Genomic DNA, 11,842 nt, shown 5'->3' with positions numbered 1-11,842 from the left:
AACTTGGAAGTGAAAATAGGATCTCGGTCTGACACAATCGACTTAGGAACCCCATGGAGACGTACGATCTCTTTCACGTACAACTCAGCGTACTGATCCACAGTATAAGTTGACCTCACTGGAAGGAAATGGGCTGACTTGGTGTATCTATCCACTATAACCCATATTGAGTCATGAAACCCTACCGTCCTGGGTAGACCTCCTACAAAATCCATAGTAATATCCTCCCATTTCCACTCAGGAATACCCAAAGGCTGAAGCAACCCTGCTGGTCGCTGATGTTTAGCTTTCACCTGTTGACAGGTTAAGCATCTGGCAACGTACTCTACCACATCCCTCTTCATCCCGGGCCACCAATACAAAGTCCGTAGATCCTGATACATCTTCGTGGTACCCGGATGAAGCGAGTACGGTGTCGTATGAGCCTCATCCAATATTTCTCGTCTGATCCCCTCATCAGCTGGAACACAAATTCGTTCCTGATACCGAAGTAAACCAACCTCAGAAACAGAATAGTCCTTAGCTACCCCCGCCAAGACATCATCTCTAATCCCCTGTAACAGAGTGTCTACCAACTGCCCTTCTCTGATCCGCTCTAGCAGGGTCGACTGCAGAGTAATATTAGCCAATCGGCCCACAACTAATTCTATCCCCGCTCTAACCATCTCATCAGCTAACTCCCTTGAGACCTGAACAGAGCTATACAACTGACCTGGACCTCGGCGGCTCAATGCATCAGCCACCACATTGGCTTTCCCCGGATGATAGAGAATATCACAATCATAGTCCTTTACCAACTCTAGCCAACGCCTCTGTCTCATGTTTAGATCCTTCTGTGTAAAGAAATACTTCAGGCTCTTATGGTCAGTGTATACCTCGCACTTCTCCCCATAAAGATAATGCCGCCAAATCTTCAGTGCAAAGACCACCGCTGCCAGCTCCAAATCATGAGTAGGATACCGCTGCTCATACTCCTTCAGCTGTCGCGATGCATAAGCTATCACTTTCTCATTCTGCATCAGCACGCAGCCTAAGCCCAACCTCGATGCATCACAATAAACAACAAACTTCCCTTCCTCCAAAGGTAAACTCAACACTGGCGCTGTAATAAGTCGTCGCTTCAATTCTTGGAAGCTACCTTCACACTTATCTGACCAAACGAACTTTAGATTCTTTCTTGTCAATTCTGTCATTGGTGCTGCTATCTTCGAGAAGCCCTCTACAAACCGCCTGTAGTAGCCTGCCAAGCCAAGAAAACTCCGCACTTCTGAGGCGTTCCTTGGCCTCGGCCAATCTCTAACTGCTTCTATTTTAGACGGATCTACTTTAATCCCATCTGCACCTACAATGTGTCCAAGGAATGTCACTTCAGGTAACCAGAACTCACACTTCTTAAACTTAGCATATAACTGATGCTCCCTCAACCTCTGAAGAACCAGTCGAAGATGAAACTCGTGTTCTGCCTCTGAACTGGAATACACCAGGATGTCATCAATGAAAACTATAACAAACTGATCCAGAAAATCTTTGAATACCCTGTTCATTAAATCCATAAAAGCTGCTGGGGCATTGGTCAAACCAAAAGACATGACCAAGAACTCATAGTGCCCATACCGCGTCCGAAAGGCTGTCTTAGGTATGTCCTCATCCTTGATCCTCAGCTGGTGATAACCAGATCGAAGATCTATCTTTGAGAACACCGTCTTACCCTGCAGCTGATCGAACAAGTCATCAATCCTCGGTAGGGGATACTTATTCTTAATAGTTAACTTGTTCAATTCCCGATAGTCAATACACATTCTCAGAGTCCCGTCCTTCTTCTTAACAAACAAAACTGGTGCACCCCATGGCGAATAGCTAGGTCTGATGAACCCTATATCCAGAAGTTCCTGCAGTTGTATCTTTAACTCTTTCAGTTCTGCTGGTGCCATCCTGTATGGTGCCCTCGACACTGGCTCTGTCCCCGGTGCCAACTCAATAACAAACTCAATCTCCCTACGCGGCGGCAGCCCTGGCAAATCCTCAGGGAACACATCCAAGAACTCACAAACCAGTCTGGTCTCCTTCGGTCCAACTGGTGAAACTTTGATGGTATCCACCACACTAGCCAAAAAGCCTATACATCCACCCTGTATCAAATCTCTGGCTCTCAATGCAGATATCCTGGGTACACGGGGTCCACGCACCGCTCCCACAAAGACGAAGGGATCCTCACCCTCTGGCTCAAAAGTCACCATTTTCTTCCTACAGTCAATGGTAGCTCCATATCTAACCAGCCAATCCATACCTAAGATCATGTCAAAGTCCTCCATACCCAACTCAATCAAGTCCACTGACAACTCTCTACCATCAACTAACACTGGCAGTGCCCTAACCCATCTCCTAGACACCACCAACTCTCCCGTAGGCAAAATAGTCCCAAACCCTGAGGCACTAAACTCACTAGGTCTACACAATCTATCAATCACCCTATCAAACACAAATGAATGCGTAGCACCAGAATCAATCAAAACAGTAAAAGAAGTGCCAGCACTAGAAAGCTGACCTGTCACTACCGAGGGACTAGCCTCGGCCTCTGCCTGCGTCAAAGTGAACACTCGAGCTGGAGTCAAGCTGTCTACCTTCCCTGCCTCGCCCTTCTTCACTGTTGGGCAATCTTTCCTGAGGTGTCCCACCACCCCGCATACATAACAGGCCTTAGCCTGACACTCGCCCAGATGACGTCTCCTGCACCTCGGGCATTCTGGGTAAGTCCTCCATGAATCACCGCCTCCCCGACGGCCACCATGAGTACCCCGACCTCCTCTATCAAACCTAGGAGCAATTGGGGCATCAGGAGCCTTCCTCTTCAAATCACTGACACCTCCACCTCTACTAGAACCTGAATATGGAGGCACTGGCCTACGGCCCTCCCTTCTTGCTGCACTATCCCTCCATATCCTATTCTCTGCTTCCTCAGCAGTCAAAGCCCTCTCCACAGCCTGAGCATAGGTGGTCACTCCAGGAACCGTAGTAATCCTTACATCCCGGGCTATCATGACATTTAGCCCTCTAACAAATCTGTCTAACCTGGTCGCATCGGTAGGAACAAGATCTGGTGCAAACTTTGCAAGTCTATCAAATTTCAAGGCATACTTCATAACAGTCAAACTGCCCTGAACAAGGCCCACAAACTCATTCACCTTTGCTGCCCTGACGGCAACATTATAGTACTTCTGATTGAACAAATCTTTAAACTCCTCCCATGTCATTGCAGCAACATGTCTAGTCTGTGACGCCACCTCCCACCAGATTAGGGCATCCTCTCTCAACATATAAGTGGCACAGGCCACCCTATCATGTCCCTCTACTTTCATATAATCAAGTATAGTGGTGATCAAGGTCATCCACTGCTCAGCTTTTAGTGGATCTGGTCCACCCTCAAAGATCGGGGGCTGCTGTTTCCTGAACCGCTCATACAACGGTTCCACTTTGTTACCAACATCAACGGGCTGTACCACAGGTACCAGTGCCGGTGGCCCAGCAGGGGCAACACTCCCAGATGGAGCCTGCTGCAGAATTCTGATCAGTTCATCTTGGCTCTGAAGCCTAGCTTGCATTTCTGCCATTAACTGCTGCCAGTTCTCAGGGACTGGCGGAGGGGTTGGGCCCTGGTCATCCTCTCTAGCCCCAGACCTGCCGGCTTGTCGTGTGGATTTCCTTGAACGCATATCTATTCAAGTCAATCTGCAATCAACGACTCGACAATTAGGCTATGATGACAGGGTAATAATTCTCTCATAATCCATCTCTGGAACTCCAATCATTCACAAACAATCAAATACAGCAATTTATCCAGATATTCATTCACATGCACAGCAATGCTAATAAGCACGCCTCAATAACACCATGCAACAGTCAAGGGCCAGGCCCTATCAGAATCTCATGCTCCCTATTCATCAGACAGATACCAACATTCATATCTCACTCAAATCATTTAAACACATAATCATGCATATAAGGTTTCCAAACCCTGAGTTGAGCTTGTCTCCCGCAGCGAATGTACATACCCAGCCAGTCTTCAGGACCCATAAACCTAGGACGCTCTGATACCAAGTTGTAACGCCCAGGATAGCCAAGACCGCTACACTGTGTGTTTATAAATTGCCAGACTTGCTAATCAAGTCATTAAAGTAAAAGCGTGTACTGAAATAGTAGAGGAACTAGGATTAAAAGTGTTTTGGTCTCAAAAGTACGTTTTCATTACTAAACATTGTTTACGAACATGGGATCCCAAAATTGACAGTTTAAAAGCCATTTACAAAAGTTACAACGTTTAGATACACCGACTGGCCATACTAAGGCAAAAGCGAGCTGTTAGGTAATCTCTGTCCTGACACACTCCTCGACCGTGGTGATCGAACGGCTGGCTATGTACATTCCACCTCGGAGCTCTCCACCTCAGGCCTGGTCCAACTTGCCCTTGCCCTTACCTGCACCACGAAGCACCCGTGAGCCAAGGCCCAGCAAGAAAACACAGAAACAATAGAACATGAACAACTAGCAACAAATCAATTACACATATAGCATCTCATCAACTCAAGTGTATCATCAATCAAGTATTTCGTATACTAAGCATCTCAGCTCAAACACATAATGCATAGACGATAACCAGGGCTAGCGCTCACAGGCAGCTCCCTCTGTTATCCTATTATTTCCGGCACTCAATGGCCAATTCGCGCCCCGTGCGCTAAACTCATGAACGGTACTCTTAGACCGCTTATACGTGTCCCTTGGCATAATACCAACGATGACACAATACAACTTTCGGGAGCACTTAGTCCCATTCACAACCATACATTTGGGTGCAGTTTTCTTACCTTTCAATTCAATAGCTTTAATCCCTCGACACCTTGAGCACGATCCCACTCGAGCCCTAGCGCTCACCTAAACACAATCATGGCCAGAGTCAACATCAACCCTTAAGTTCAAAACCTAGCCCCGGGGCCAATCCCGAGCCCCCGGGATGTCCTAGTTCCACCAAACAAGGTGGTGGAACCAAACCCCAAACCTTAGGTCAAAAACCCTTGCAAAATACCCTAAAATCCCCTTCAGAAGGCAGGGTAGCGCTACAGCGCTCTTGGGAGGGCGCTATAGCGCTACAGACAGAAACCAAATCCCCTCAGCAAGATGGCCTAGCGCTACAGCGCCCAAAGGCTAGCGCTGTAGCGCTAGTCACAGACAGCCCGACACCAAAATTTCCCTTGTGCGATTTTCTCGAGCCAAACTCAACCAAACCTCTCCCAACTCTTACCCAAACTTAAAAACAACCTCATGACCACACTCCACTCATCCCAAGCACCCTAAACCTCTAAACTCCAAGCACATGCAATCACAAACTCAAAATTCACCATAGCCACCTCCAAACTTCAGAACCCAACATAAACCAGCTGAACATCAGAATTAGAGCTTAGAATTCATACCTTTGATAGAATTTCGGCCACAAGCTAACCCTAGGCTCCCTTGGCTTGCTACTCCTCAGCCTTAAGCCTGAATTCCCCAAAGTTCCATTCAATTCAGCTCAAGTACCACAACTTAAAAAAAAACAGAAACAGAAATGGATGAACTCTAAAATCTTACCTCAAGTATTGGTGAAACCCTGTTAAACCTCTGTCAATTCCTTAGCCTTAGATCAAAGTCCTTGAGGTTTAGTTATCCCAGCTCTCCCCTAAGCTTTACTCCAGAAATTCACAAGAAACAGGTGAAGGAAAGTGTAAACCGACTTAGAGAAGCTCTCTCTGTTTTCCCTCCTTCTTTTCCCTTCTTTTTCAGACCCTTTTGATATTCTATAAATTCCACTATCTTAAAACCTCAGTAATACCCATCCTTAAAAGTCAAATGACCTTTATGCCCTCACAATTAACTCTAATCCTTTAGTCCACTTAAGGGTATTTTAGTCATTTTGCCTAATTTCCGCTACTTCCTCGAATGTCTCTATTATTTCCCGCTTAATTCCCGATACCTAATTAATCACCAATAGCATTCCTCAATGTTACAATAATCTCCAACTTATCCACTAAATTCCCATTTACACCCCTGAGCTCACCCCGAGCCGGGTATAAATCCCCGCTATGACTTTTACGCCACTTTGCTCACTAGGATCGTCTCGAGCCACAGATCACAGACATATCCACATAATAATGTGGTCTCAACAATTATCACATATATCAAAGCAGTTATGCCCATAATGGCTAAAATTACGATTATGCCCTTCTAACCTAATCTGGGCCTATATGCATACAAACACGCATAGTCATGCATCTCAAGTACTCAAGTAATCATATAACATGCTTTAAATCATAATTATACATCTAAATCACTAAAATCACACGTAATCTCCATTATGCCCTCCAGGCATGCTAATCAAGGCCCTTAAGCCTTATTAGCGAATTTGGGTCGTTACAACAGCGCTGCCCCCCTAGTGCCCCAGTGCTACAACCAGAACTGGTTTGCCTTGGCTAGCGTTGTAGCGCCCTCCCTTAGGCGCTACAACGCTAGAACCAGGTTGAACCATCCCTAGTTCTTCATCCTTCGAGTTTTCCATTTCCAACCTTCAAAACATGATCCCAAACTCCATCCAAACCCCCAAATGAACCCAAATATCTACTCCACATGTCCTAGGCATCATAACCTAACCAAACTTTGCCAAAAACTCCCATCAATTCTCCATTTCAACTTCAAAATCCCAACTGAAACTCAATAAGAAAAATAGAGCAAAACTAGAGTTTTAATGGCTAGAAACTCACCTCAATCTCAGGATCACACCCTCTTCAAGGGTATAACATGACCCTAGCTCATCAAGGCTCAACTTCCTAGCTTGGTTCCTCAAATAGAGCTAAAAAATTCAAAGAGAAAATGAGAGAAAAAGATGAACGGATGAAGAAGATGAATGCTCTGTTTTGGTTTCTATTTTCTATAGCCTTAATGGTTCATATATATCCTTTAGGTCAAAAGACCAAAATGCCCCCAAGCTTAAATAAACCCTAAACAGCCACCAAGGGAAAAATCGTCCTTTCTTGCCTATCTCGTTAATCATAATTAACACCCTCCAATTCCCCCAATATTCTCAAATGCCAATAAATCATATCTCATTACCCTTTAATTCCCGCTAATGTTTTAATCAACAAACTACCCCGAGACTCACCCCGAGCCCCAAAATTAATCCCGTTATGACCAAACCGATAACTTGCATTCAAAGATCGTCTCATGCCAAATGGCTCGAACAAATCCACATTATGATGTGGTCTTATTCAAAATTCACCAACATGCACGAAAATATACAAATGTGTCATTAATGGGCCAAATTACCAAAATGCCCTTATAATGAAAAATGGACCCATATGCATGCATTTATCATCGTATAATAATATAATTCACATAAACATGCATACAATCATTTAATAACATAATAAATCAATTATGGCCCTCCCGGCCTCCTAATCAAGGTCCTAAACCTTATTAGGAAATTTGGGTCATTACAACTGTGATGAGTGGAGTCCAGAGAAAATGCAGGTAGAAACCCATAAATTATGGGTTTGCGAGGTGGCACCCCTACCCTGGGTTTGGGCGCCCCTATGCTATGCAAAAGAGGGCTTTGGGGGCTCTCTTTTTGGCTTAGGTGCTCCTGCCATTGTGTTGGGCGCCCCTGCGCTATGCAAGGGAAGTTCTGGGGGCTCTCTGACTTGGTTTGGCGCCCCTGCCCTATGTCAATTTCAGCAAACCCCATTTTTAAATCTTGGGAAGAACTTGGGGGCTTGGGGGATGGTTCCACCACCCCGTTGGGTGGGATTGGAAGTCCCGACAGCACGGGATTGGTGCCGAATTTTGTTTTTGGGATTGAATCATAATGAGGATATTATTTATAATTGTGACTAGGTTACCGCTAGAGCTCGGGACAAGATCGTGCTCGAGGGTCATTTTTATCTATCCAGTGCTTGGAGCAGAGGTAATAAAACTGCACCCAATACGTGAAATATGTGATTAGGATTTGGCCCGATTGTTAAACATAGTTATGATTAGGGCTCAGACCCATGTGAATGAGCGTGATTATGATTATGCTTGTGATTGTTTGATTAAGCATGTTTGAATGCTCTGTATCTGGATAATTGTTAAATGATGTATGCTTATTTACATTATCTGATTAAGAAAGGCTTGACTCATAAGTCAAGAACAGCAATAGGGCGTTGAGCGTTGGTTGAAAGGGTTGACTTATAAGTCAAGGACGACAATAGCGCATTGAGCGTTGGTCGAAAGACAAGTCCTGGATAAGGGTGCAGTCCCTACTCGCCCGGCAAGAACTGCGAGATGAATGCCTGAGTACTCATGTCACTCAGTTAGGCCACTCGACAATGCGTGTGGAACGCAGGCCAAAAGGCAAGCGTAATCTAAAGGTGTGGTCCCCACTTACCTGGCACAAGCTAAGAGTTGAGCGCCTGAGTACGCACTCACTAGGCTGGGCTGTTCGGCAGGATTGTTTCCTGGACTGTGTGACTGAGAACAAATCCATTATGAGGGTGCGGTCCCCATTACTTAGCATGAACCGTAGGCTGGATGCTTGAGTATGCACCTCGCTCGGTTGAGCCGCTCGGCATGAATGATATCTTGGGTTGAATAATCATTTGTATTATTTAAATTAATATTTTATTTGTAAGTTGTGGAATGCGTTTACAGGTTATATGATGGGAATGAATGTATCTGATATCTGTGAAGCATGTGTTTAGTTCTTTTGAATATTTGAGTATATTGTTATACCTTGTGAGGTTTTCTTGCTGAGCCTTGGCTCACGGGTGCTTTATGGTGCAGGTAAGGGGAAAGGGAAGTTGGACCAGCCATAAGTTGGAGAGCTTTGGTGGCAGCGTGTGCATATGCGACTGCTTGACCACCACGACTGGGGTGTGACAGTTAGAATCCCATGATCCGTAAGGGGAAAGACCAAGAAAAGTTGTGCAATCCCACACCGTCTGGGGAAGGTCAAGTGTGATGATTCTAAGACTGTGTAGGTATGGGACTACACAGTTGAAGAGAGCTTAAATGGATTGATAGGTACTACCTATGCCAACAAGATGCATCTTCTTTTTGGTAGTCCATCACTTGAGAACTCCAAAGTTAAGCGTGCTTGACTTGGAGCAATCTGATGATGGGTGACCTCTTGGTAAGTTTTTCCAGGAAGCGTGCGAGTGAGGACAAAGCACGCTGGTAAGACTCGTGTTGGTTTGTAGGGCCAGTCGTCATTCCAAGAAGCAGCCATAGTGACGTGGGGCATTACAAATGGTATCAGAGCCTTGACCCAGCCGGAAGTGTGGCCGACGGGGACGTCGGGCTCGTAAGGGGGGTGATTGTGACAGTCAGAATCCCGTGATCCGTAAGGGGAAAGACGGGGTGAAGCTGTGCAATCCCACACTGCCTGGGGAAGGTCAAGTGTGATGATTCTAAGACTGTGTACGTATGGGACTACACAGTTGAAGATGGCTTAAATGGATTGATGGGTACTACTTATGCCAACAAGATGCATCTTCTTTTCGGTAGCCCATCACTTGAGAACTCCAAAGTTAAGCATGCTTGACCTGGAGCAATCTGATGATGGGTGACCTCCTAGGAAGTTTTCCCAGGAAGCGTGCGAGTGAGGACAAAGCACGTTGGTAAGACTCGTGTTGGTTTGTAGGGCCAGTCGTCATTCCAGGAAGCAGCCATAGTGACGTGGGGTGTTACACGGGGTTTCTCAGAGGAACTAGGGTCGAACCCTATTTTGCCGCTTAGGTCAGCTTTTTGTAACTTTTGAGTTGTAAATAAACTTTTAAATGTTTATTTTGGGATCCCATGTATGAAATTAAACGTTTTAATGAAATGGTTATTCCTTTTGACCAAAAATTTTAACCCTAAACCGTTAATCAGGTTTAGTCACATGTAATGGCTAAGTGACTCATTTAGAGAGTCTACCAATGTTTAAAATACACAATGTAACAGTCTTGGCTATCTACGACATCACATAAATCCTCCAATAGAGCTAGGTTAAATTACCGTTATACCCATTTAAGTACATTTTTATCCTTAAGTACCATTAGTTAACTAGAGAATGGTTAATTTATAAACCTTTTTATAAATTAGAGGTCTCAAATTGTTCAATTCTAGAAGTAACACTTAAGGGAACAATTATTCAAATTCTTATGAAGAAAGTTTGGATTCCAAATATGTAAATGATGTCCCCAACCATCTATGTCAATGAATCTCCAAAACAAAAGTCTTAAGCCTGTTTTGTAAACAAACTGCGACGAATGAATCAAAAGGTCCAAATGACATAAACAAAATTTCATGATCACTTCAGGATTCATATTGATCTACATATAATCATCAAGTGATATGGTCATAACTCTTTATAGTTTTGCATGTCAATAGTTGATATGACAATAACGGTATTTAGTAAAGAGTTAAAAACATATCAAGTCCCAATCTTATATGATCATTATTATGTAAAGCACCTTTACTGAGATGTCTATCTACATCAGTGATTCGAATATAGATCATATATATTTATAATACCAGTGGAATGTACTAGCAGTGTTTGATTAAATATTTTGATAACTTTGATATAAAATGCAAATTATTAAATTCATTATATATAATCTTAATCCTCTCGTACACATACAAAATTATAGCTACATAAATAAATTATGAATTTCCTAATATTTACCTAAATATTATTCAATGATAATAAACATTGATTATATATAAATATTTTTTATATATATAAATTTTATAAATGACGAACTACTTTTATTGCTTTAAGAGCACCATGCCCAAAAAAACCATCAAAATACCATTGCAAACCATCATTGGGAATCATTTTCACTTCTTTTTAAGCCTCTTAAATCAAGTTTCCATATGAACATTGTCGGACTATCGTTAAGCATCACTAAACATTGATTTGTATTGTTTTAAGCCTCTAAAATCAAGTTTTCATGAGACCATCATTAGGCACTGGTAACCATTGATTTTGTATCATTTTAAACTTCTAAAATCAAGTTCTCACCATTACAGAACCATCATTGAGCACCTCCAGCCGTCAATTTGTATCGTTTTAAGTCTCTAATATCATGTTTTCATGGGACCATCGCAGTACCATTGATTTTGCATCGTTTTTGCTTGAAATTCTACTAATTTCATATTTATAGATCTTGAAAAAAAAGTAAAAAAGAAAAAACCAAAAAAATCTTGTACAAAAATGTTTAAAATCCATAAATTAGTGTCTTAAGTGAATATATTCTTTGGTTTAAGTTTTGAATTAGATTTTCAATCATTAAAACATTAAAAAAAAATGATGGGTGCTCCATTTCATGGCAACTTTATTGGGAGAATACCAGTTTGACTCATTGTTTTACCAAAGTACGCAATCAACACTAGTAGTTTGTTAAATGACAATTCAAACTCAATTTTTTACAAGACGGATCAAAATAGTACCATGAGCCCAATTTTAGTCAAAATATTTTTCAATAAGACCAAAATACACCCACGTTTTTATTAAATGACGAATTTCTAAATGTTAAAAATTATAAGTAAATTTAAAAAAAACCAAAAACAAAATCAAAATTAAAAGCTTACACCTCTATCTTAATTCCTAAATCAAAACAAAAAAAAATTAAACTTTCTTTAATTCTTTTTTTCTTCAACTTTTTGTGTCATCGTCTTCATCACTATCAAACCCACATTTCATCAATTCAAAATCAAACCTCAATCCTAAAACTTGAAACATCACCATTAAACACCATATCTCAAATTAACAAAAATAAAAAATAAAACAAAAATCATC

This window comes from Humulus lupulus, chromosome 2 (genome assembly GCF_963169125.1).
Source record: "Humulus lupulus chromosome 2, drHumLupu1.1, whole genome shotgun sequence".
Taxonomy (NCBI): domain Eukaryota; kingdom Viridiplantae; phylum Streptophyta; class Magnoliopsida; order Rosales; family Cannabaceae; genus Humulus; species Humulus lupulus.
Note: the sequence above shows the minus strand (reverse complement) of the source record.